The 27520-nt window shown below is 36.8% G+C and overlaps 1 long non-coding RNA gene across 1 annotated transcript; it reads left to right on the forward strand.

Moving 5' to 3' along the window:
- On the forward strand, positions 1-26547 carry LOC308060890. The gene is made up of 2 exons (XR_013926957.1): positions 1-6320; positions 6857-26547. It is a non-coding gene; the product is annotated as an uncharacterized lncRNA (long non-coding RNA).
- Positions 26548-27520: the final 973 nt, after the last annotated feature.

Genomic DNA, 27520 nt, shown 5'->3' on the forward strand with positions numbered 1-27520 from the left:
AAAAAAAAATAAAAATGTACTGGGAGGAAAAAAAGGAAAGTGAATGGCTCATATATGGAGGAAGAATCAAAAGAAAGTGTTTTCATTTAAAATAAGCCAATGGCATTAAGTGATGGACTTGCTTTCCTTCCTATTTTTTTTGTGTTTAAAAAAAATCACTTGCATATCCTCCAAAGTTATTTCTCTAATAGCCCATTACAAATTAGTAAGTGTAATTTTCAAAGATCTTTCACTAGAATCTTCTATTAACTGACTGTATGGCATTTTTTCTAATAAATATCCTCATATTTCTTCTCCCTTGCATAATGTACTGTATACTGAACTCTTATTTCAGTATCAATCTGTTATAAGGGTGTTGAACTCTATTTTTATCATTTCTTAATAACATAGAATAACTAGAAGATAAGGTTGGATACACTGACCAAAAATGCATAAAAGGCAAAAATGGAGACTTCAGATTCAGTTATTAACTTCGAATACAATAGTGATCTATCAGTTTATGGGGATAATACAAAATACTTTGTTGCTTCCTCATAGTCCTGTTCATTTGTTCAGCCTATTTAGGATGATCAGACTGCTTTCAAAGTATCACCTACCATCAAGCCCTTACAAGGGCAGAGGTGAACTGGGATGCACATCGTATACATTTATGTTCTGGGAGGATGATATCTAGAGAGAATGTATATTTGAGAACTAAACTTTTAAAAAAAACTTATATGCCAAAATCTCATCTCATTCTCTCTTTAAATATCTGTTTCCATAAAAGACAGGAAAGTAAGTCCAGGCACCAGTTCAGGAGGTTCCCTCCTCCCAGCATCATTTCAGCATCTTCCCTATTTAATGTCTAATGCATTCATAGTCTTTGAAACAAAACCTCAATTTGTTTCTTTCCCTTTCTTAAGATCCTGTTCCTATGAAGCCTTAAACCATTTTGTGTAAGGAGAACCTATTTTCTCTAGCAATTGCTGCCACCTGGGAGCCATTATGAAAAAATTTGGGGTAGAAAAATGTTTGAGCTGAATTCTGACACCAAAGTACATACTAAATGGAGGGAGCCCTAGGACTCAAAGTGGAGCTTCGTTATTTACCATCTCATCAGCTGGATGCTTAGCAGCTCATTTCTGGAATTTAGTCTATTTTTAAATAACTGAAGAACAATGCATTCCAAACCAGAGATAATGACTCAGGCTACAAGTACAGCTGTAACCACAACAGCAACTACAAAGCAGAGTACTCTGGAGCAGGCAGCTCTGAGCAGTCTGAATAAATTTTCAGCCTGTCCATCAGAGTAAGCAATCTGTACATAATTCACAGTACACAGGAAACCACTGTAGCCCAACATAGTGTCATACAAATAGGTAGTAAAACAGTAGACACAAGATCCTGCAGTCAAAGCTAGAACACCTAACACATATGTAAGCCTCACTCCTGCCAGAAAGGATTTGTCACGCATATTTTTTTTGAGGGAAAAGACTTTTTTTTTTTTTAATAGAAAGCCATGAATTGTCACAGCACTCCAAACTATCAAGCTGCAACAAGGTCTTTTACCATCTCATACCAGCATACTCTTCATATCAGTTCCTCTGCTGCCTTCTCCTCACCTCCTCCAGAGCCTACTCTCTCCTCTTGCTTCTTCCTCTCTCCCCTTCTTCCTTGGCTGCTCTCTCTTCATTGGCTCTCAACCACTTAACTTAACCAGCCACACTTGCACCTCATCTACATCAGCTAACCCGTTGCCCCTGAAGCCAACCCTCAGCTGTATATTATCAATGATAATTAACCCAGCTTCATTCTACTACAGTGAATCATTCACTATTAAGAAGAAAAGCAATATATAAAGAAAATAAAAAAAGAAGAAAAATATCTGTGCTTTCTTTGTGTTTGTAGAATCAGTCATAGAGCAGCCAAGGTTGGAAGGGACCTTGAAAGATCATCTGGTCCAACCTTTTGTGGGAAAGGGAGCCTGGGTGAGATTATTGAGAACCCTGTCCAATTGCATCTTGAAAACCTCACACAAGGGGGACTCTACCACGTCATTGGGGAAGTTGCTCCAGTGAATGATTGTTCCCACTGTAAAAAAATCTCTTTTTTATGTCCAGATGGAACCTCTCCCTGTGTAACTTACCCATTATCCCTTGTCTTTTTCATGTGGCTCCTTGTGAAAAGAGAGCTTTCATCATCTTTCTAGTCACTTTTAAGTACTAGAATACTGTGATGAGGTTCCCCACTGAGCCTTGTCTTCTCCAGGGAGAAAAGACCTCACTCCTTCAGTCTTCCCTCATAAGGCAGGTTTTACAGACATTTGATCATCTTCATGACCCTCCTTGGGACCCTCTACATTTTGTCCATGTCTTTTTTGAATTGTGGGGACCAGAACTGGACACAGGACTCCAGGTGTGGCCTGACAATTACTGTGTTAAATTAGTTTACATAGTAGACATCATTATAAACTCTTTTCTAGCCCTTTGAGACCCTGTGTTGACATGAACCCTAAGTTGTACCATCTTTGATCCCTCTGATGAAGATTTTGGTGATGTTATTTTATTTAGTGTTCTTTGACTGAAATAATAATATTTTGGATTCCATTTGGATTATCACGTTTTACCTCTGTTCTTTAATGGTACAATATTGGGAAATTACCAGACCATAAGAAAAGATGAGACTTACAAGAAGTTCTATTTGCAGTTATATTAACATTGGTGCTGCACTGCAAATTAAGAAACTTCACCTGATGCAGAACTATATGTCTTGGATTCCTTTAGACACCGTTATGTGTTCACTGTGAGAAGCTCAACCACCCAAGCACTTCACTGGCTTTTATTAATTCTGCCTGATTTTTTTCATAGTTAGGAGATTGTGTTTTAAAATACCCATGAAGCAGCCACATGCTACTGTGCACAGTTAATCTAAAGTGGTCTCTAGCAATCACTAGCAGCTATTGAGTTGCTCTAGAATAGAGAAGACGTGGAACATTTTTGTCCTCTACTAAAACTGAACTAATCTGGCTCTGTTTTGCAGCTAATACCACATGCTCTAGTGAATAACTATGTCTATTTGCACAAAGATGTGCATACAAGCACACACACAAGTTAATTTATGGTAATCTCTCTTTTTCAGACATCTGCCATAATGATCCCTGATCCTCAATAGCTTTGGAAGTTCATTTCTGTTCAGGTAAGTGTTCAGTTTACCGAATACACACACACAGTCTGAACTTCCCATGCCTCTGGACTCTGCAAAAGGTGTCTGCAGCTTTCTCAAGATCCCCTGCAAGATGTCAGGTACTTCATGCTATACAGCCTGATTCCCTCCGGAAAAATGTACATGAAAAAGAACTGACCCTCTGCACACAATTCTTTCTTCTGCAAGGAACGAAACAATAGGATCAACCTTAGGGACACAGTGCTCTTGAATGGAAAGATAGTCGTGCAGAAAAAAAGTCCAACAATATTAGAGATCAGAGCAATATTTTTGAAAGCTGTGTGCTTGCTGCCAGAGACCTCCTTTCACACATTTCTAAGATCAGGGAAACAAAAGAGTGGGTTTGAGGGTAAACTGTTATAAGAGATATTGTACTATTCTGTTGAATCTCCAATTGATCTACACACTGCAAAGTCAATCCTGAATGATGAGTGAGTGAAGTGTTGAGGAGTTAGCCCAGATTCATCTCTCTCAATTTAGGCCAATAACCTGGGCCCAGAACTTTACCTTCATCACTCCTACCTTGAGGGATTTAACTGAAGTGCTTGAATGAGGGGCTTGGCCCTCCTAGGCTCCTTCTGTAGTCAAAGGGAGTGTTACTTAAATTTTCTGAATCTTTCACTCTTATTGAGTTGAAAAAGAGGAGGATTAGGATACCTAAGCTTTATTTTATTTGCCTCAAGCAAATACTTCAAGTAAGGAGGATTAAATCAAAACTTTGGAGCAGAGCAGTCATGGAGGAGATCCTCACTGTTGTGTCCAGTGTCAGCCAAGAACCTCTGGTTTGTAGAATGCAATGTTTTTGCAGGCTCTCTTCAGACTTCTCATGCTCTTTACAATGCTTTTCCTAAGCAACCTCAGCTCCCAAACCTGCGGCCTTGGCTTGGCCAAGCCTGTAGGAGAAGCCATACATCTGTCATGTTGCTCTTGCCCGTGCTGTAGCCTAGATAGGCCTCCTGAGTGTCTTCTCATACCCTGTGGGCAACCCAAAACTTCTGGACATTGGGGTAGCAGGGATGCATTCTGGAGGACTGTCAATACACAAATATTTAGCTTGAGTCTTCACTTCTGGGAAGTTTTCCAGATACTAAGCTGATTGAATGGAAAGTTCTGCTAGGGCAAGGACACTACATTTCCCCTCCAATGTAGATGGTGGGTAGTGCAAAAAAGCAAGTAGCTAAATGTGCTGTGAAATGTAACTGTAGCCAGCTGACAGCATGGAGACAGAAGCTCATCATGCAACTGTGTCTTCATTTGGACATTCCCCATCCTTCTGACTTTTTTAAAAAATATTAGAACTCTCTGACTTCCACATGTAATATTTCTTTGTGTTAAGTGTAGATTTAATTTTTTTTTCTTAAAATAGTTTATGTAAGTTTCTAGACAGGAATTGGAGTCAATAGCATTATGTTTACATGGAAATCACAGAAATCATAGTAAATAGGGTCCCAAGAGGTCATCTAATTCATGTAGTTGCCCAAAGGCAAGATCAACTATGATGAAACTATTCTTGACAGTTTTTTGTCTCACCAGTTCTTGAAAACTTAGTGGCAGAAATTTGCACATTGTCCCTTGGCAGTGTACATTAGTGCTCTGCTACTCCTATAGTTGGAAAGATTTCTCCCAGTTGCCAACATAAATCTTTCTTGCTGTCATTTAAGACCATTGCTTCCTGTCCTATCTGTGAGAAATAAGTAAAACAGTTTATTCCAATCAAGTATTTTGGGTTTTTTAAAGTTATAATTTTACTCTGAGTACCCTCCAGATTTATAAAGAGCATACCTGTTAATCTGTCCAGTTATGATGCCTTCTGCTTCTCCCACACACACATTACCAGCTACCTTTTCTTAGAAACCCTAATCGGGCTGGTCTGATATAATTTCTTCTTGACAACTGTTGCTTCTCATCTTATTATTCTTTAGAGCTTTTTAAATGGATTTTTGTTTTTGCTGCTGGTGGTCGGGTTTTAAAAATATTATTATTTTGTATCTTTTTTTCTATACCTTTCTAGGAACTCTGAAAGTCTGATCTATAATTTCCTTGTTCATGCTTTCTCCTGCATCTCCTTTTATAGACTAATATTCTTTGCCTTTTTGGAGTTTCCTGAAAATGTATCTGTTCTCCACCAGTTCTCATAGATAATGCCAATATTGTTTGAGAATGTTTCAGACACTCCATAGGTATTCTAGATCAAATTTTATTTTGTTCAATTTAGTTTCAGCAAAACTTTTACAAGGAGTCTCTAAGCAGTTCTATGTTGAACTGTGTACCCCACTGTGAATGAGGCTATGTCAGCCATTGGATCAGAGTTAAGGCTTTTTAGTGAAATTTGTAGTTGAAACCCTTCATAAACCAAATCTCCCATCATTCTCACTTTCATCAGTCAATAATGTTTTCTCCCCCTGAAACCCAAGTGTTCTCTTCCTTCTAATGTGGTGCTAACTGGCTTACCTGAGAACACACATTTTCCTCATTGTGCATAGCAATCTCTGCGCTGATTGTTAAGACATACAACTTTAATAAGCTTATACCAAAAATCCCAGCTGCCTCTCATGCCTTGCTGACTGCCAAATGTTCTAAGTGTCCCCAGACAAAATCCCCAGCTTTCTTCTGACAGTTTGTGTAATACAAGGAATATTAGCCATGGAAAATACCATGTGACATCAAATAGTTAGCAATACAGAAATTAACCAGATTGAAATTTCAGTTAAAGAAGGGGTACTTGAACACTGTGTATTTGCTTTTACATTTGTATGAGTAGCCACTTTTATTTTCTAATGTGTCTGGAGCTGTGAAAGGCTCGCTGTTCTGTTGCAGTAGGATACTATGCAAAGTAATTAGTTGGTATTTTAGTCAACATATAGTCAATGAGGGATAGTGCCTGAGAGCCTGCCAGACCATTGGAATCCATCTGACTAGAGAACTGGGGTTGTCTTCCTTTTCTGACATGAGTAACAGACTCAACTCTGCTGACAGTAAAACTCTGTGAGAACGGGGGAAACATACCCTTTCTTTGGACCAAAATAGTAACTTCACCTTTTCTAATATTACCTTTTCATTCTTTCTCGAAGTGTTGTCTGGACTCCATTGGACACAAAGCTGGAGAAAATAAGCATGATGTAACTGAAAACCATTTTGTAATACTAGTTTTACCTTTCTATTTATGTTTTTTCCTGATCTCACTAGAAAGTTACAGGAAATTAGTCCAGTCATTTATTCTGTCTAGTTCTCAAAAGAGGTTTAGATCATGTTTACTTTGACAAAAGAAAAAAGTTCACTCTTCTTTTTTTTTTTTTAAATTCATACTGCTTTGTTTGCCCTAAACTTGTGATAAAAAAGAAGTCATTATTCTTCCTTAAAAAAATTTAAGCAGGTTTGTAGAGCTTAATTTACAACTGAATTTTCAAACAAAAATTCAGAAGGGTGAGGTCCCATTTGGGAGGGGATTTTCATCAGAGAAATGTTCTCAGATATTAATTTTATGGCTTATTGAGAAAATACTTCTTTGAAATCTGACAATGTTTATGAAAAGCAAAATTGCTTTCCCCACTGGATGAGTCATACCTTAAATATTTATCTTCTATCTACTTTGCATTAATTCAAGATAAACATAGTGTGTGGTACAAGTCTTGATTTTATTTTGTCTGTGTTCAAGGACCCCAAAGAATCCGCAGAAGATTTATTTTCTGGGAGGAAAGATCTGCTTCTCATCATCTGGTTACTCAGGTTGCATAAAAAAAGTTCAATGCTTGACAGAATCTAATCTTCTAATCTTTGTTGGCAAGGTAGTGTCCAAATAACATGAAACCATGGCTTTTTGGCATTCTGCAATGAAAACTTAAGTGGTCTGTATTAATTATAAATAAACTGGCATGTCAGGACTTCAATGAAACTGAACATTTATTACAGCAGTAAAGATTTCAGAGACATAGAGGGGCATTCAAAATTCACTGCCAGGGTTCAGTGCTCCAGAACAGATTGGAGTGAGACTGCGGACATACTGTTTCAGTATATAGAGGAGGCAAGATTTGTGGGATTATCTTTCCAAACCAAATTAAACATGTTTGAAATTTGCTGACAAGGTTGATGGTCTTAATTTATTTTTTTTTCAGTGCACTTTAAAAATCTGGTCATGAAGAGATTTAAATTGCAGCTTATTCCATCCTATCTGTCCCAAACAAGTCAATCAAATTTCAGTCAGTGGCCAAGCAGTGAAGCAGGAATTAGATATTGTGAGGTATCAGCAAAGTCAAGATGGAATTGATAGTATTATAAGGACATGGAGAAATAGGGAACTTAGACTTGGGGAACAAAAGAAGATAAGAGAGGAAGTAGTTGTGGACCTAGCCACAGCAGAACAGGAAAGGTGGTAGAAAGGCAACCAACCAGTCCTGTAATGAAAGGAAGGCCTGAAAGAGTGAGAAACAGAAAATATAGAAAAGCAATTCCTAATGAAAAAAAGAAACACAGGGAGAAATAGTTCTCAACCAAATAGTTCTGGTACAAGCAGGGAAAAAAAGGCAGAGCAGAGCCATGCAAACTATAGTAATCCTGGTAAATATGGAGAGTTTATAGTCTCTTGGAACATATTATATGAGGTAATTTAACTTTTAAATCTTTAGAAGGTACCTGTTAATATTGTTTTGTCTTCAAGATATTTACAGATGTAAGAAGTAAACATTTTTCATTCAAGTGCATTATCCATCATGAAAGTGTAATATTTACTAAGCTCAAGGAAAATGTAATTTCAAATATATGCAGTCCTAGTTTTACATTGAAAGCAGAATTCTAATTCAGTTTCTGAGTTATTAAGTCCAAAGGGTAGCCAAAACAAGTCCTGAAGGCTGAGGAAAAGAAGACCATTTAAACAACTGGTGGTAGGAAAATGGAGTAGGGAGTAAGGCCAGGATGATGGCTCATGGTGTATGTCTGTTCCTGCACATGTTCAAGTCATAGTTTATACACAAGCAGTCAAATTAAGATCAACATGAATACACAAAGCACAACACTTGTTTTCTAATGTGAACCTAGGGGAATACTGCTGTCACTGATATGTAAAATCAGTCTTAATTAATTAACATTGCTTCCTATTTTAGATTAATAACCATATGAGCCTTAAAATCATCAGCTTTGACTACTTTTTTTTATATACTACTACTGTATATTTACCTAAAACAGGTGCAATTCAGTTGCCTCCTTACTGGCTTGAGTCTTGATTTTGTTTGGAGATGTACAGAGTTCAATGTTTGCAACAAAGCATTTCAGTGAAAGATACAGGGCTAAAGAAAGATGAAGTGATCACACTGTGTATTTGGCAAAGAAGTTGAAATAAAGCCCAGTATCCTGATTTCATGATTGCAAACTAATGCTGCCCATGCCCTTTTGCATAAATCTTAACATCAGGCATATTTTTTATTTTTTCAAATATTCAGTGTGCAGTCCTGTCCTCCTGCACTGGTGACCCTTTAAAGGTTTTCTCCTTTCTTTGAGAGATATTTCCTGGATGTCAGGAAAGGAAATTGAAGCAGTAAAAAATGTTTTTGCACACATCATTGCTGCTCAATTATTTTAGCTCCTGACCTCACCCTAGTCAATTAAGAAATCCTTGGAGCCTCAAGATAGCATCTGACTTGTGGAGTACTGGGTGCTTTCTGCTTCATTTGTTGTTCATAGTGCCTTAACAGGAAAGCATGCTTCACAAATTAAGAATGCTATGGAGACTGTGTTTGTGTCTGTGCACACACACACACACACATACACACATGCTCATATACACATGTTCAGGTACACATGCACATATATATGTACACAAACACTATAACTGAATACAGTATATATCTCTTGGACATTGTGGTTTGATAACAGACCTGAAGTTTCTCAAAAATTTTGTCATTTATTAGAAAAAATATAGAGACCCAATAAATTCTGTGTTTATATACCTATGTGTAAATATATATTTTAATGTATAAAGATATATCTGAATGTGTAAATGTGTATCTTTATATGTATGTCTGTGTCTAAATGCATGTGTATGCCCTCTATATACACAACTGATGGCACGTGGGTTCAGCTGTTACTTTAAGCTTTGAAATAATATGACTAAGCACAGAAATAATGTAGATGTAAATTTCAGTTGCGAAGGAAGGATATATTTTTATATATATATATATATACATATTTAGCAAAAAATGGGGTCTGTTAAATGAATGCAGTTATTCTGTGAATAAAGGAATTGTGCAACTGAATGTAATTCCAAGCAGTGCAGTAGACAGCGTGCATCCCACAGAGGGAATTGGTAATATGGAAAGGGCTACAGCCTTTCTATCCTACTTAGTAATTATCTATTTGTGGGCTTCATGGCACTAATTTTTCTTTTCATCTCTTACCCCTAGTCTCATGCAATGTATAAGACTTCAAAGAAAATGCTTTCTCTTCTTTGACCATGTAATTTTCTTCAACGGCCTCGTACAGGCTAAAGGATAAATAAAGAGTTCATCAGATATAATACCAGAAGACTAAAAGCAGAAACCCCATTTTCATGTGAGTTTTACTTCTTCAAACAGTGTGGCAATAACTTGGCATACGGCTATAGCAGGAGGCAAGGAGGGGACCTGTGTTTGCAGCATGCTGGCTTCTTGCTGTATAGGTGAGCTGCCAAAGATTGATCATACAGAGCAGAAGTGCAAATGAGTGCTGAATTACAACCCTATAGCACTAATGAGAGCCCAAAGGCTACCTCCCCTGAAAAGCTGCAATTATTGCTGCTGGATCAGGCCCCAAAAATGCTGCTGACACAATATACTTTAAATTACATATTTATGTTGCAGGAAATGGCCCCTGTGGAAAATACATTGAACTGACCTTAAGACCATAAACCCATGTCCTCTCATCCCTTACTAGTTATGGAATTGATCCCCAGAAACCTTTTTAATTTTACTGTCATTTTACTCTTTCTCTTTTTAAGGGCTATGGGATAGCAGAGAGGAGTCTGAGAAGGGTGGAGCTGAGGTTGCTGTTAAATAACTGAATTTTAAGAAATTAACCTTGAAGGAAAAAAAAGAAAAATTCCAGTGAAAAGGGAGAGCTCACCTTTTTTGGCTTTCTCCTCTACTGAAGGAAAACCTCAGAGTCTCAGCCTTGGAAAAACACATCCTAAGCCGATACAAAGCAGCCTAGCTGTGCTGAGTGCAGTGCTGCTTCACTAGTGGAATTAGTTTTTCCTAAGCCTCAGAGTAGAGAAAAACCTTCATTGTCCTTTCCTTCATTTTCCTCATGCCTGTCATGAGAATCTTCTTTTACACTTCCCTTTGTCTTATAACTCACTGTCCTGTCAAATTGTCATGAGTAGTGCAACACCTGAGTCACCAATGTCAATTTTGCTTATTGTGCCTGATGTTTCAGTGCTTATTTGTGCTCTTTGTGGGCATATCTCATGTTTCTGTTCCTAGAGGTGGGACAGGAAAAAATAAGTTGTTTATTTTTCTTATTCATTAAAATTTTGAAATCTACTTACTCTTAAATGAAGCATACCTTCACATCAATGTAACACTTTTCTTCCTCTAGTGTCCTATTACCTTTGGAATTATGAATTAATTGTGTATCTCATACTAATTCTGAGCAGTAAAACCAAGCAGAGGAAGAAAAGACAAGATCCTTGAGTTCACACAACACATTTATGGTAGAACCAGAAAAAAAGCCAGACAGATTAAATCTTTTTCCTTTGGCCCTGTCAGTAAATCCAAGCCCTTAACAGTGTTCACTGTGAACAAGAGCTGGTTACAGCTGAAAACTGTGGGCAGGAGTCATCTGCATGGAATCACGATGATAAAAACACTGTATGCATGGACAGAGTACTATTGAAGAAAAATAATCTAGAATTCAGGTTTTAATATCTTAATATTAAGGTCATTGGTTCCCAATAGGAAGTTCACTTTGAAGCATTTTCTTATCTTTGATTCAGACAACTTACCAAAGAGCTTAGATCTGAATAAAAAAAGTTTGATTACAGCCAGTATTTTGAATAGCCTGCCTAATGACTGGCGATTGTTCCTTCACAAGTGAACCTGAAGTGTGACACCAAAATGTGCCAGTGGCCAGATTATTTTTTTACATGTGTAGTTTTCCACCCATGCATGACTTTAGTCATAAAACAAGTACCTTGTACAGTGAAAGTAAATGAGTCTGGCAGGTCTATGCTGGAAGTGAACACGGCCACAGATAAAGGTTCCTTGGCCTTCATTGTGAATCTCTGCTTTTTCAGAAAACTGTTCCTCTTTAGACCAGGTCTCTGAGAAGACTTATCTTCAGAGCTGGTCCCTGAATCTACCAGCTTTTCTGATGTTATACTTGCATCTATGAGTCCAGACGCTTAGTCAAGGCTAACGTGTTACAGGGATGAAACAATTTTGACTGTGACTGCTTCTATAAGTTATGTTGGAGGGGCTGTGTGAAGTTAACCTGGAGCTGTATGTGATCCAGACAAGAGGATAGGATGGGTAAAAGTGACTCAGCCTGTCTACACACACTATTTTGTTCTGGGTTAGCAGTGAATGAATGACCTGATATGCCCTCAGTGCCATGCAGCTAGTAACCCAGGATCAGACTGGTTTTCCAAAGCACAGGAGTATGTGTGGTGCTTGAATTGGAAGAAGAGCACTTGGAAAATGGGAGCAATAAAAGATGAAGCACTATACTAGTGTGCTTTGGATAAAATAATATGGTTGTGGGGTCACAGCCTGACTATTTCCCACTCTCCTCCCTCTCCTGCCCAACTACAGTATAGCAGGACCCTGTTCTGGGCTGTGCTAATATGGAGTACTATCCTAGCTAATTAGGTTTCCCTCATTTGGGCTAATTGGCCTGGACATTAAACTGATGTGCCTAAGCTATTTCCAATTCTAGACCCAACTTTTCAAGACAGATTGGGGAATTCTGCCCCAAGATATGTTGCATAACTTAGGTAGTGCTTGTACTACCAAGACATATGGCCAGACACCACCTCCTTGCTCTTTTATTTTGGACCTCTGCATAGTGCCCTTTGGGTGTTTTTTTGAAAACCTGTACTTGGAAATGCTGCAAGAAACCAGTGGAACTGCCTGTTTGCCTGTCTCTGTGGACAGAGCCTTACACAGTGTGTGCTGCTGAAATATAAATAATAAATAAGATTCTCTCCTTGTGGATTCAGTTGTATGATCTACTAATGTAAAAGTGGTTTTAAGGATGCTTTTGTTGTGTATGTTGTTTAAAAATTAAGAAAGGTAGGTGACATATTTAAAGACTTTCTTGAAAAGCAAAGTTGAAATTCAAATTTAATCTTACCCAATATTTGAAATGTTTTCATTTGGGGCCTGGGTTTAGCTTTGTCATCAAATTAATAGATAATTTTAAAATGCTCAGAGGAACAACTACGTCAGAGGGGAGGCAAAGACAGTTTAGAATAAGCTGATATAAGTGCATATCAATATAAATATGTGTGCACGTATACATATATATATATATATACATATGCGTATAAACTATAAGTAGTATCTGTATAACTATACCACAATTTGAAAACTTGGCCTGTGTGACTTCCATTAAGGGCAATCTGTCCAGTAGAATGAACAGTGTACACCTTTCCCATCACTTCTCTGATGCCTACTTACTTAAAAACTGAGGGAAGTGAAATCTTTAGACTTTCTATATGAGTAAAGAGAAGTTGACTTGCTAAGTTCTATGGGGTTTTTTGTTGGTGTTTTTTGTTTTTTGTGGGTTTTTTGGTGGTTTTGTTTTGTTTTTTTTTGTAGAAGACGTTACTTGAGCTTCTTGACAGTGTGGGAGGGTGAATGGGAAGATTCTTTTGGACCAAGAAAAACGGCTTTAAACAAGAAAAGGAAGATTTATATGAACTAAGATATACTGCTTTAAAGATAAAAATTATGTTCCCTTACCACAAAAAGAAAGTATCAACACCAAAAAAGTCTTAAAAAATACAGAAGCAGAAGAGCACTCAAAAAATAAACATGACTGCAAAAGGACTTTCTCTGAAAAAGTTACCACTGAAAGATTCTTGCAGATCTGTCTGGACTTTAGTATTTTTATCTCCTTTCCCAGTAACATTTGCTAAGCTTTATCAAAGAAAAAATGCAGAGTGCTCTTGATTTCAGGAGTGAAATCCAACTCCCAAATTATTTCCTGATTTCCAGTGAAATCTTTGGCAGTGGGAACTGTATTCAATTCATAGTACATAACCTATACATAATAGGTTAACTTGCAAATGTATTTATGAGGTCCTTTTGAATTGTTTTCTGTTAGTGTTCTTCAAAATGTCAGGTAATGTGGAAATAGCCACATACATTTGTATTGATATCACCGTTTCACTGAAGCTCTAAGCAATGCTTTATTTCTCATCTTTTAGTTTTAATGAGAGCATGCTGCTTGCTTCTAATAGAGCTGAGTAAACAATCTACGCACATTTTATTCAATTACTTTAGCTCTTTTTCTTCTTATGGTAATTACCTATGAGCGGACAATGATTGCTACCGTTTGTCTGTTCCTCCCAACTGCTCACTGATTATTCTGCACAAGCAACTTGTAGCCTGTGTTATTGCAAACCGACTGCTTGCAAGTATTCCTTTGGGGATCACTATTTGGTTGCCTGCAGCCAAGTACTTGTTTCTTTTCCATGATTGGATGATCTACTTTGTCACAAAACACATTCTGTTTAATAAATTCGTAGCTTCATCCTGCAACATACTCTTTAGACCAGCAATCTGGAGCTATGCAGTAATAATGGGAACTTACATATTAAATACAATATCTGCCATAAAAAAATAAATCCTGATAAATACAGTAATTCCAAAGCTGACATGTCATTCTCTGTCCAGGCATTTATTCAATTGTGCTGGTGGTGTTATCAATTAAAGTGTTTCTTTCATTCAGATTTCTGTCAATATAATTTCAATTGCCATTAGGGACTGAAAATTAGCTCATAATAAGACTTTTCACATTTGACATTGTTTCTTTAATGGATTGTAATGTTTTCTTTTAGCCCCAGGATTCACTTTATATGGAAAGTGCAATGGACAAATTACTAGGGTTTGCATCAAAGCAAACACAATTCTGAAAGTTTTGTGAAACAGTATTCTGAACTATTGGAAACAAAATTATTCCAAAATTATTAACCCATTTAAAAATAACTTTTGGTTTGAGTCATATTAAAAATAAATATGAAAAAAATTAAAGAAAATCTGGATGATTTGGATCCTTAGGAGAGCCTCCTATGCAGTCTGGCTTTATCTGTGTATCTGTTGCCACAGCCAAGGTCACTTCTCTACAGTCAGCATGATTTGAAACAGGTTGCTGATGACCTTTTTCGATAATACAGCATGTAACACCATACAGATATCTGCTCTACCTTAACATAAAAACACAACAGTAATTAAGCCATAGACTTGAATCTTTTTCTTGGAGCAAATTTTTCTCATCAAGTCTGGTTATTGGCTGAAGAAACTTATTTCAGTTCACCTCAGTTTCTTGTGTTTCTCATTATTTCATAGCCTGGTACCTGGTATTGAGGTTCCTATTTTGCTTCATAGTAGATGAACAGGTCTGTCCGCTTGGTAATGGATTGTGCTGTCAAACAGTAGGGCATGAGGAGAGTTTCCCAGGAGTGATTTCTGAGGCTGTGATTTGTCCCTGAACTGAATACTCTGTAGCGGGTGTAACAGAAGCAATTCTGAAAAGCTGCAGTAGATTACAAATTGTATCTTTATGATGAGAGACCATGGTAACTCAAAATTCTTTTACAAAACTCTATAGATGAAATTTTTGAAATTTGATGAAACCTTTTGAAATTACCTCTCCTGCCATACAATTTAAGCAAATGCCAGTAAGCTAAAAGTTATTACAACTTTTAAATTTAGTACTTGCTATGATATTTTCTACATCAGATCCAAGAAATTACTTAAGTCCAGCTCTGGTTTCTGTTTCCAGGCCTGCACCTCTCCTGTAGTGTAACAGCGAGTAGGGCACTTACCTTCAGACTTTAGTTTCTCCAGCTGTGAAATGATGTCTACCATTGTTTGGGGTTTTTTTTTAAGATGTTTGTAGACTCATGAATGAAAGGAACTATTCATAAGCCAGTGACTTTTGTCTACTACTTGACATCCAACTGGACATTTTGCCTGTAGCATACCCCTGGATATTGAACAGATTGTCTTAATTCATCTAAATAATTTAAAGGGATTAGGCCAGATCTTGACATTAAATTTTTGCTATAATATCTTGAGGCAGAAGGCATGGATTTGAAGTTTTATGAGACAAAAATTTGAATATTCTAATTTTCCATGACAATAGGAAGTGATTCACAGCATCTGGGATCATCTAAATAAAAATAAATACAACATACATGTGAAGCTGACTTTAAGGAGTTCTTTGTGGTTTTAAAAGCAGAACCAAGTTTTCTGACCCCAGAAAGATAGCATCTTGTCATACATCAAACACCAGACAATCCAATCAGAATGTCCTTTAGGTGATGGGTACCAATGAAAAAGAATGAGAGGTTAATGTTGAGCCCTGCAGTGCTGTCATGGAAAGAAATAGATATGAAACAGTGGCAGCATTTATGAAGCAGCTTTGAAGTTTTGGTCCCACTAGACTTTAGATGGAAATTTGCCATGGCTTAGATTTCATTGTCTCTATTACGAGAGATTTCAGTAGCCAGATGGTCAGGGAAAATCTAAAGTTGCATGCACACTTTTTAAAGGTTAGTGATATGTGGAAAAAGATACTGTTACTTACACATTATCTTTGAAGTGAAGATAATGCTCAATGACACAAGACCAAAGCATGTCTTATTATGCATTATGCTTTACTGTTATGCTCATTATTCCTGTGCTAATTCTTCCCAGGAAGGTTTTGATTTTCTTTCCAGATGCTGCAAATTGAACTGGATTGTTGTAGTCAAGAACTGATTTTTCAAGTTTGTTATTTTGTTTTTAACTCTATCAAACTTCAGCTTGCCAGAAATATTGAGAGTCTCCTGAAACACTATTCAGCTGACAAATCAAATGAAGCTGGGTTGTCAGGCTGTAAATTACAAATGTAAAAAGTTGTAATATCTCTAGAAATGCAAAAATAAGAAACCCCAATAAACAAATTGTATGTATCTTAATAAATATAAAGATTGACTTAAATTTTCTAAGTCATACTATACTAGAGTAGTGTCTGACTATTTCCCACTTCTGGTCTTTTAAGACATTTAAAAGCAGATTGACTGTCCCTGCTGATTATGCTCAGTATTCTGTATCCTGAGACAAGGACAGAAAAACCCTCAGGAGCTGACTGCCTGTAATGCCCCTTCTCTTAGGAAGTTAGCTGAATTTCTTTTAATGAATATAAGAGCTCTTTGCTGTTAAATTACCTTCACTACTTTTAACTGAACACAGATTGTAAAAACTGTTTCTCCATGAAAGCTTGGAATTGTGGTTTTTTTTTAAATGTATATACAGTATGTATGTGGTAAAATTACCCACTTTCTGCAGGAGAGCTGACCACATAAGAAACAGGTTTCTTTTATTTTTGAACCAGAACTGAAAAATGTTTTGTTATGAAATGCTTATATTCCTCGTGTGAGCTATACTTCAAGTTTATTGTTTATCTCAAGAGGTAGAATACTCAAGTAGATTAGACCATTTGTGATGCCCTTGTGAAAACTGCAAAATATGCCCTTCCTCTCCAAGGAAGAGGAGAAATAAAATTATAGAATAGGAAGTGGTGTGCAGCTAAAGAACCTTCTACAAAGAAAACACTCAGTTAATTTTCTTTATACTTTGCCAAGACATGCAAAGCATAACTTCTGTGAAGTTCTATGGCTCTTCATAATTTATGATATAACAATTTTGATACAGTATAAGTAATATATAAAAAAGTTCAAGGTTATGGAAGGGCTGCCTTTGAAAAGGAATGCCTTTCTTTTACAAGAAATACAAAAAAGATGTATCAACTAGGCATTGTCAATGGGTATAGTGCAGACACAAGAAAAACATGATTCTGTTCTTTCTCACCTGAGGGAGTCATGTTATTTCATTTTAACTCACGACTGATAGCTGAATATAACCTGAAACCAGGGACCATCATCTAAAGTCTATTCAAGCCAACAGAAAGATCTGTACGGATCCCAGTTGTGATCCCACTGAAGTCAGTACTAAAGCCCACAGTGGTGCCAACTTGTTCTCAAATCATATAGCTACAAAACATATGTGGTGCAAGGAAAAAAAACCCAATATTAAAAAAAAAAAAAAAAAAAAAAAAGGCAGGTGTTTTTAGAACTGAATGGGGCAGCATTGCACTGTCGGTTACAAAGATACTAAACAGCAAGTGATCCTAGCGACTAATTTCTCAGTTCCAGGTAATTGTAAGCATGGTGAGGTAACAAAGCCAACAATAAATTGTTTTCCTATGAACAAAACAAGTGTGCGATTTTTTTAAAGGAATTTTATTGATCCAAATATTGATCCTTAATACAGCAAAACGACTTACTCCTTTCTTGCCAACCCCCAAGCAAACTGTAGTTAAAATTATAAAGCACAAACCCCTGTTTTTAAACTATAAAGTCTTGATGTATAACAGTAAGAGCATAGCCCTGACTCTATGTAAGTGTTGCTAAAATCCTCACAGGGAAAAGCTGCAGTACACTATGGATGTCTACTGAGTCTTCATTGCTTATACATTCAGCTAGTTCCCTCATGAAATACATTTTCTTCTCATTATTATTATTATACACATTCTATTGCTGTTGCTTCTTGTAGCAGCATGGCTTGTGGTACAGCCACGCTGGGGAATCTGTCGGGGATGAAAACTATCACTTGAGCAACCAGATGGGGCCTCATTCAGTAATGCATTAAAAGGCTCGCTGAGCATGCCTCATTTTTTTTCTGAGCAGGCTACTAAGGAAGAATTCAGACAAATTTCTTAATTTTCCTTTCAGAATGGTTTTCCCTATGCTACATAGATTTTAATGGGAAAAGGGCCTAGTTATTGCTGCCTCTCTACATGTCTTCTAGCAAGATACAAATGCTGAAGACTAGATTGTGATCTCATTGTGTTCTAAGTTATGTTACTGAATGCTGAAAAAAAAAAAGTTTGGCCGGTTTCTTTGTTTCTTTATCTCCACATATCAGGAGTAGAACTAATACTGTATTATTAGATGCCCACAGACTAATGATATAGTCTAAAGGATGGTCATAACTAATAGGCAGGAGCCAGGGTAGTCCCAAGACAAAGGACAGGAACATGGCGCATGAACTCTTTAACAGTCAGTAGTTTGAAGAGGCTGAGCTCTGCCTACTTCTTGGTTTTATTAGCTCTCCTAATAGAGCAGACAGAGAACAGCAACAATAAATGGCTACCAAAGTCATAATATTTACAGAACACCATCTCTGTTGCAGGGATGCAAGCATAACCCACCCACACACACACCCCTTACCCATAATGTGCCCCCACACCCTCTGGTGGACCTGATTTAGCAGGATAACAAGCCTGAGTAGCTCAAACCTTTCGTAGGGCATGCACCTCCGACATAGGCATGATCCTCCAGATCGTACCCTGCTCAATTAATCAAATACTGCAGGATATCTGGGTATATCCCAGGATCCAAAATAACCCAGCCACAATATTCCCTCCAGCCTTAGACCATAAGTGGAGGCAGAAGTTGAGGTTGTGGCTGGAAGGGATCTAGTTCAACAGGTTTAACATGGAGACATGAGCAACAGTGTAAGTCTGGAGAGACATGGAAGCTACAAGTGAAATACAACCAGACTAACCGAGGCCATTTTATATGGGTCCACGTAACGGTGCTCCAAGTTTAGAGGGATGAACCGAACAAACGTGTTCACCAGATGACCAAACATAGTCCCCAGCCACAAAGTCCTGTGCTGGTTGCCTACATCTATCTGAACAGACTATGTAATCAACCCCTGCTCTTTCCAGGTGCTCTTGAAGAAACTAATGTAGATGTTGCAGACACTCAAATGAATCCTCAGGGGAAAACCTCTGGACAGCTGAGAGAGTAGATGGGTGGCCACAGGGATGACACACACCATACTGTGTGTAAAGAGAAGTCTGCTGTGGGGAAGGGTGGACACTACTGTTTATAGGCAAATTCTGCCAACAAGAACAGAATTATCCAGTCATACTGGTGGCAACTAAAGAAGAGGATAATGCTACAGGATCTATTCACCCACTCTGTACAACCATTTGATTGCAGGTGATGCAGGGTGGGAAGAGAGAGTTGCACCCCCCATAGGCCCATAAACCTCTTCCAGATCCAGGCATCGAACTGGGCCCCCTGATCTGTCACCATGTGATCTGACAGACCATGTCAATGAAACACATATTGCAAAGAAAGACTTGCAGTCTGAGGGGCTATGGGCACCTTCATTAGTGGAACAAAAATAGCTTCCTTCAAAAACAAGTCCACCACCACAAGCACTGCCCCTGGGACTTAGATAAGTCCGCATAAAAACTGAAATAATTTTCTCTTCAAGCAAGTTGTCAAGGCCTGTCCGAGAAGAGACAAGAACAAGGGATGTGAGTGATCAACAGGCAACAGATTAAAGAGGCTGAGCTCTGCCCACTTGCCAGTTTTATTAGCTCTCCTGATAACAGTAATAACAATGGCTACCAAAAACGTGATACTTAGAGAACATCATCACCTCTGAAGGGATACAAGCATAACCCTGACAGCAGAACATCTAAGATACATCTTTAAGACATGGGTTGAACCACTTCAAGAAATTAATTATGAGCTCATGTCTATATCAATACAGACAATATGCAAAAGGAACATTTTATAATTTGCTAGCAAAATATAGCATTTTGGTGCATTCAGTATTCTGAATGAATTACTGAAAAATTTCTTAGAGCTATTTTTCACAGTAGTCAGTCCTTGAAACCTGTGCCACTTTTACTGGACACACTTTTAAGTGAGATCTTTGGATAGTATAAGCTGCATAACTCCACTAAAATCTATGAAATTGCAATGCTTTACATGAACTGAGAGTTTGATCACTGCAAGCTATAAAATAAATTTAAGTTCTCTAACAGAATTGGCTGCACTCTTAGATTCCAGTTTCTACAGTGAAAACAGTTCCTATTATGAATTCAGATTTGGATTACAGCATGTATTTTATATTGCCCACTTAAATTTGTGGTTCCAATTAATATGTCTTCTGGGAAGCTCATTTGATGGTAAATCTGTGCCCAATTTTCACCTGTATCCATAAACCAATGTTAAAAAAAAGCCACAATACACTTTTTTTCACCACAAATGGGTATTTTGTATCCTTGCATACTCTAACAAGTCTCATGGTAACCGTGAAGTGTGTGATGGAATGGAAAACATGCAAGTATGTTCCTAAACTTAAGAAAGCTGACTTAATCCCATTTTTAAAACAACTGACCTTTGTGGCTTGAGAGGAAGAAACTATGCTTTCCTTTTTTCTTTTTTTTTCCCCTCCCATTTCAAAAAATCTGAGACACTGATCTGAGGTCTATTGAAGTAGAAGAAAAGACTCCCATTGATTACAGTAGGATTTGGTTCATTCTTTAAAGTCTTAAGCACTTACCTTTGAAAATAAGCAGTACATGTAATCAAATAAAATGTCTATATCATTTTCGTAAAAAAACAGCAAGATACTTCTGCAAAATGAGTCAATAAATGTATTGGGGTTGTCAGTTCTGCATATCATAAAAACCTTTTAGATACACAGTCCAGACAAGTACATAATCCTGGAAATAACAAGTATTAGGTAAAGGAAGGTGGAAATACATGGAAACTTTTCACTGTCTGCCCCACTGAAGAGATACTTCTGCTCATTCCATTTCCTGATCCCTGTCTTACTGCCATTATAAATTGTAATCACTGTGATCACTGAGAAGAAACACCTTTTTTTTTTTCTTTTTTTTGTTGATTGCCAATGCATTAAGATCCTCATGAGAAGATTTACTAGGCAATGTAATTTCTTGTCTTGCTTCAGTCCACCTGAAAGAGAGGTGGGGCAGGCAAATCCTTTAGTTATGGCAGCATGCATCTTTTTCCTGCCTGTGAACTTGTGCTACTACTGGAATCAAATCTTGAGTAATAAGCCTTTGTCTACCATGCAAAGGAGTTGTGATTTTAAGCCATTTATAAATATGTATTGGTTTGTTGACTGGAAATACTTTGGTACTGGAAGGAACAAAGGGAACACGTTCCATCTGTTGGAGGGCTTCATTCCCAGCTAAGCACAATCACAAAATACATCAGTAGACCTGGCAAATCTGTCTGGAATCAGCTTCAGAAGCTGATGTGGTCATGTTTCCTGGCACCCCAGAGCATGCTAAAGTCCCTAAAGCTAAACCTCAGCTAAAGGTTGTCTATGGCATTTCAGGCATTTTGGAACTTTTTAATATGGATTGGCGTACAGCTCAAATCTGAACATAAATCCTTTCATGGTAGTTAAAGGGTTGGGTACATCATTCTAGGAAGGTAAAAGATATTCTGAAGGCAATGAAGGAGAATAAATGGTAAGCCAGTTAGAACAAATTCAGAAAATGACAGGTGTTTTCTCTAGTTGCCAAAACCCTAGAAGTTCAGATACAATCCCAACACTGTATAAACTTAAGAAATACTTGATCACATTTTACAAAATATTTAAAACATCCTGTACCTATTAATGAATAAAAAACCCAGGCCCCAATTCACACCTTTTTTGGAGAAGTTTTCTCCAAAAAGTCTGATGTCATCTTCCTTTTTCTCCAGTGTTTCTTGCATAAAGCAGTGAAAAGTATTGCATGTGATGGGCATGAAGGTAACAATAGGTCTGTTTAGATCTGTGGCAAAGGCATTGAGTATTTTCTTTGACTTATTTCTGGCCTTCAAGAGGATTTTAAAAGGTAAGTTCTTCAAGGAGGGTCTGAGAGTCTTTGGCACTCATCTCTTTTTAAATTTATAATAGATAACTAAAGCCTGTAAAGACTTCTGAAAATTCTCACTCATAATTTTTAATACAGCTCTGTTTTCAATAAGTGTAAGTATGGACTTGTTTTATTCTTTACTGAATTTAGCTCCAAATCTCCCTAAAAAGTTTAAAGAAATAATGTAAAATATAAAAACAATATGAAAAGTGCCCTATTAAATTTTGACATATAAAAGAGTTCAAGCCTAAAACTGAAATGTAAAAAAATGTCATACTGATTATAAGAATAATAATAGGGATGACTGTAAATACTTTAGTGACTTCCATGATACTCTTCATCCATCCCTAAGCACAGTGAAAAGTATTTAGCCCTCCTCAGAAGAACTGATTTTTCCCAGCTGGAGACAGCCTAAATAGAATTGAAAATAAATAGATCTGAAATTACCAAACTCCCAATTATTTAGTTTAAAATTTAAACAAAAAATGACTCCCTGTAACCTACACAAGAAATTAAATAACTATTAATTTTCTTTGTCCTAGTTCCACTCAAAGTCACCAGTGCAAACCTCCCTGATCTATGATATGGGCCAAGCTTTTGCAACTTGTACAGATGAAGTTCAGCACAAACTGAAGAATAAAAGTCAGAGAAGTGGAGGTGTCTGCTCCATTCACCCATTACATTAAGAAAGGAAAACACTACTCAAAGCTGAAGTTGTGAATGAACTTCACTTTTACCACAGTTCCTTTGTATGCTTAATATCTGTGATGTTATTGAGCTGGACACTGAGATTTACATTAAGCTTAAACAAAGTATTTTCCTTTCCAAAATTAGCTTTTTCATCCTCCTTCTCCCTTCCATCCACTCACCCTTCAGGTTTTTGTGGTTTTGTCTGCTCTGTTTATTTATGTTTTCTTTTTATTTCTTTCTACCTTTATCTCTGCAAACTTTTGACTTTGAGACATATTAATCTCTGATTTTTCTTTATATAAACCCATTGAACATTACCTAAAATGGTAATGTTGTCTTTAAAAGTGATTAAACTAAAATCTAAGTATATCAAATGTCACAGAGTATATATATATGTTTAATAAACTTGGGATTTACAATTCTTTTCTTCATTCTATACTCATAAAGCAATGGAAAATGTTTACATTGCTGCATGTCACATATGTTGTCTACACCCCCAAATGTCTAAAGTACATAATTTTATACATTTTAACTAAAAGCTGCCAAGGTAAACTTATGAAATTAAATACAAATGTTAGTTTATAGGTCTATGCCTCCTACTGAACCAAGTAGGAGCAATAAAAAGGACGTTTCAGGACTAATGTTATACCCCTTCATGTGAAACCAAAGATTTCCTCCATCTAGAGAGCAAAATGCCTTAAGTTCTGCAACTTTATTTAACCATATCATGAGGATTTAGTCCCATTAGTTTTCTTCATCTTACCCAACTAGTAACAGCCATGTAACATGCTGTGGTTTCTTTTGTTTATGTTGAAATCTTTCCATAAGCACTAGGGATTGCTCTATAAAATGCTGAAACAATGCAAACTAAAAGCCTGCCATGTTCTTTCTTGCTCAGCCTACTGGTAATCTATTATTTGAGGATTACCATTATTAAGTTGACCTTAATTTTGAGTAATTACTGGAGACATTTAGACTTCAAACTGGCGAAGCTGGAAGTCCTGCTTAGAAGGTTGGGCTAGAGTCATTACAGAGAATCTTCTGTCACTGTATGAGAATTTCATCAGCTTGTTACTGGGTTGCATGCATTTCAATTTCCCTGGCAGAAATTCCTAAAGCTTTATTTTTGCTTCAACTATAAAATATATGATTGGGTTTGTTTATTTGCATTTTGTTAGCAATAGTTTTTCTCCTGCCTTTCTTGTAATAATAGTGGGAATTTGTGTTTGTTATCTCCTTCATCATAGGTATTCATAATGCTTCATTGCTTTTCAGCATGTTTTATGACAGTGAAGCTAATGGCATGCATTTAATGGACTGCAGTCACAATTCCTCTGTAGCTCATAAGAACATGTATACTAGTGAAGTATATAAAATACAACTTTTTCAAATTGGTAACATTTAGTAGAATTTATATCTTATTTAGCTTGGCATAAGAAAATATCATGCAAAATAAAAAGCAGTAACAAACCAAATCCTACATCGCTGGGTGTATATAGTTGTGCAAAACTCTCTCTCTCTCTCTGAGCAAGTCCTCTTAAAAACTGGTAAGTCTTAATTTAATCTACCAGTATTTAGCCTCAGTGGCTTCCCAAGATACTGTACACCTTATATACTTCTCATATTGGCATAAAACATACTTATCTGGAATGAAATTTTTAGCAAGTAACAAAATTTTAATTATGAAGTATTTGAGCCAATCCTATTACAAAAAGTACGTTTGAACGTCATAGAGGATAAAGCAGAGTGCTGCTATGTGAGAGCCCTTACCCTGTCTTGACGTGAAACTTTCCTGATGATTTACATCTGGGCAAAGCATGCTGCCTTTCTGAAGTTGTCAGTTTTCACTGCTGTAAGCAACTAAAAGTTTAAAGTTAAGTTAGTACTCATCTAGCTTGGCTTCTGTAGACAGTATCTTCTAAGTGGGTCAAGGTAAAGCTTTTCCGGCAAGTCATTTACTAAACTTAGGTCAATAGCTATCAATAATAACTGAATATTCTTCTGTAATGGCCTTCACTATAAATGAGAAGGTAGCTAGTTTTACTGTTTATGGCTGATCCCACCAGAATAAATTGAGGAGAGAGAACAGAAGGAAAGAAAAAGTGAAAGTTTAAGGGGTCACCCCTCAGGGGAAGCTGTATAACGGCTCTGGTAGAGTTCCCAGTTGGCTTCAGTTCGAGTAACTAGAGTGAAATCCTGGTTTCCCAACTTTGTAGGCAAAATTTGTACTGATTTCCTCAGAGTAAAGTGTGGTCTTTCTTTCCCTCCATCCTTCTACCCTCAACTTATGGGCTTAAGCAAAAACATAAATCGTTGCTCTTATTTATTGAGAGCCCAGTTGGGATTATTCCCCTGAAATCCTGTGCCAATAGGAGTGCTGTGAGAGCAGAACCAGTTCACGCTTCTGTTTTCATATTTACCCAGCAAATCCTCCGGCACTACATCCTTGTATACACTATGAAATCAGGCATTTGTCTATTCTACAGGACACTTGCCTTGCTGGTGGCTAAGGACATTACAAAGCACAAGGCGTTTCAAGCTGTGCTATTTCTGCTTCCCTCTGGGAGCCATTTTTCTGCAGATAATCTGCTTTTTATTCCTCATATGATATTCTTGCAAAGTTTACATTTACCACAATACTTGGAACGTTATCTTTAAATAGATACAAGATTCATTCCTGTAAAGAAGCTCATTTAAACACCGCATTATAAACAAAATGCTACCAAATCTTCCCTTTGGAAGAAAAAAATAAACTCTGCAAATTTATTTAAAAAATAGCAGTGATGCTAATGATGAGTAGGTCAGATTTGCAGGTTATTAACCTCAAGAGTGCTTTATTAAACAGGCAAATATAGTAATTTTAATAGCTGGATTAATTCTTGAGTAGGTCACAATTAAGACCTCTGTTAATAGGCTTTGGAGAAGACATTTTGAATATCTCATTGCAAGGGTTGTGAATAAAAATATTATTATGATACTTCAGGTCTCTGCACCTGGACTTGGGAATTTACACCAAAGGAAAAAGCATCAATAAGACAGAGAGTCCTGTTTGCAATGGAAATACAGTGCTTTTAGTATTTGTGGGCTTGAAATTAGAGCACTAGATCTTCATCATAAAAAGGTAAGCAATTTCATAAGTTTATACTTAGAATGTATTTGTCAATTAGTTATTTGTATACATACTAATAAATTTAGTTGTTAGTATTTATACAAAGTGACTCATCACACCAGAGAAACTGAAAACTATGTAATTTATCTGATCAGTCAGTCATAACTAACCAACATCTAAATGCTGGATACTGTAGACATCAACATCAATCTTTTCACCAAAAACCCAATGAAGACAAACAAATCCAGCAAAAAAAAAGATGGGGAAATTCTGATAACAAACACAAAGACAGTTCTGAGTTGCCATAAGCATGCAGTAAGTAAAACCAGTAGATTTGTTGGCTAAAGTATTTACCCCATTCTATTCATAGTACATTTTACTTCAGCTTTCAAAAGAAACATATGAAGACCTGCTCAATCACAAGAAGTTTGGGGCATGTTTAGAGAAACATTACACTGAGATTTGTTTAATGCAGAAATTAACTTTTTTTTCTAAAGAAAACTTCAAAACTGTGACCTCTGTTATCCCTGCAGGTTTACATGAAAGGGGGAAAGGACTGTATAGGATGCACAAAGCTCTGGAAAACTATAAGATTTGATATCATTATTTTTATTTTTTTTTTTAAAAAAAGCAGTAATCACACTGCTATGACATTTCTTTTCTCTTAAAATATGTCTATATTTTGCTTTTTCAGCATTACAGTACCACTTACATCACCTTGATGCCTTCATTCTGATAGCTATGAGTCAGGGCATAATTTTTTGTGGAACATCCTCTAATTCTTTATAGTTGTAGTCTGTAATCCTTTGCATGTTAAGTGTCAGAAATCATACCAACATGCCTGTATTTAACTACCCAGTCTTGTCCTGATGACTTTTCTGAAACAATCAGTAAAATAAAGTTTTATTTAGAGCTGAATCATATACATTCCCTGTAATATCTTGCATTAGATATCTAGTCCACCAGGATAATCAATCGTTGCCAGTAATTAGAACATGCACCATTTTTTTGCAGCGAAATGTTCACTGCACAAAGTTGACAGCCTGTATGCTAAATGTAGCTGAGTGACAGTTTAAACAGATTTTTTTTACAGTCAATCAGGCTACAAAAGGATTATTTAGAGTATCCTTGTCCTTTTTTTTTTTCTTTTTTCTTTTAACTATTGATGGACAGTCATTTCAACCATTAAAATAATGCATTGATGAACTTGTCCACCTCAAAGGAGCAAAACTCAGCAAAATGGGCTACCCTAATTAAGTTGCTGAAATAACTGCTGCCTATTCAATCTCTATCAGTGCCAGTAGAAACCAGAAATATTTTAATTTATTTTGAAACTGTTGAACCAAAGAGATATTAGCTGTGGGGCTGTTCTTGCAAATTGCTGAGCACCTCTGGGAGACACTCTGTGTTTCAAACTCTCATCATACCACTGGGAATGGAGAATGCTGAATAGAGGAGAAAAATAATGCAAAATAGTTTCTGCAAATATTTGCCCATATTTGAAATAAGATCAGTGTTGCTTTGTTTGCACCTTATTTTATAGTGAAGCTCGATAAGCACTGGCAGTATAAAAGTGAATTATAA

This window comes from Falco punctatus (genome assembly GCF_963210335.1).
Source record: "Falco punctatus genome assembly, chromosome: 3".
NCBI lineage: Eukaryota > Metazoa > Chordata > Aves > Falconiformes > Falconidae > Falco > Falco punctatus.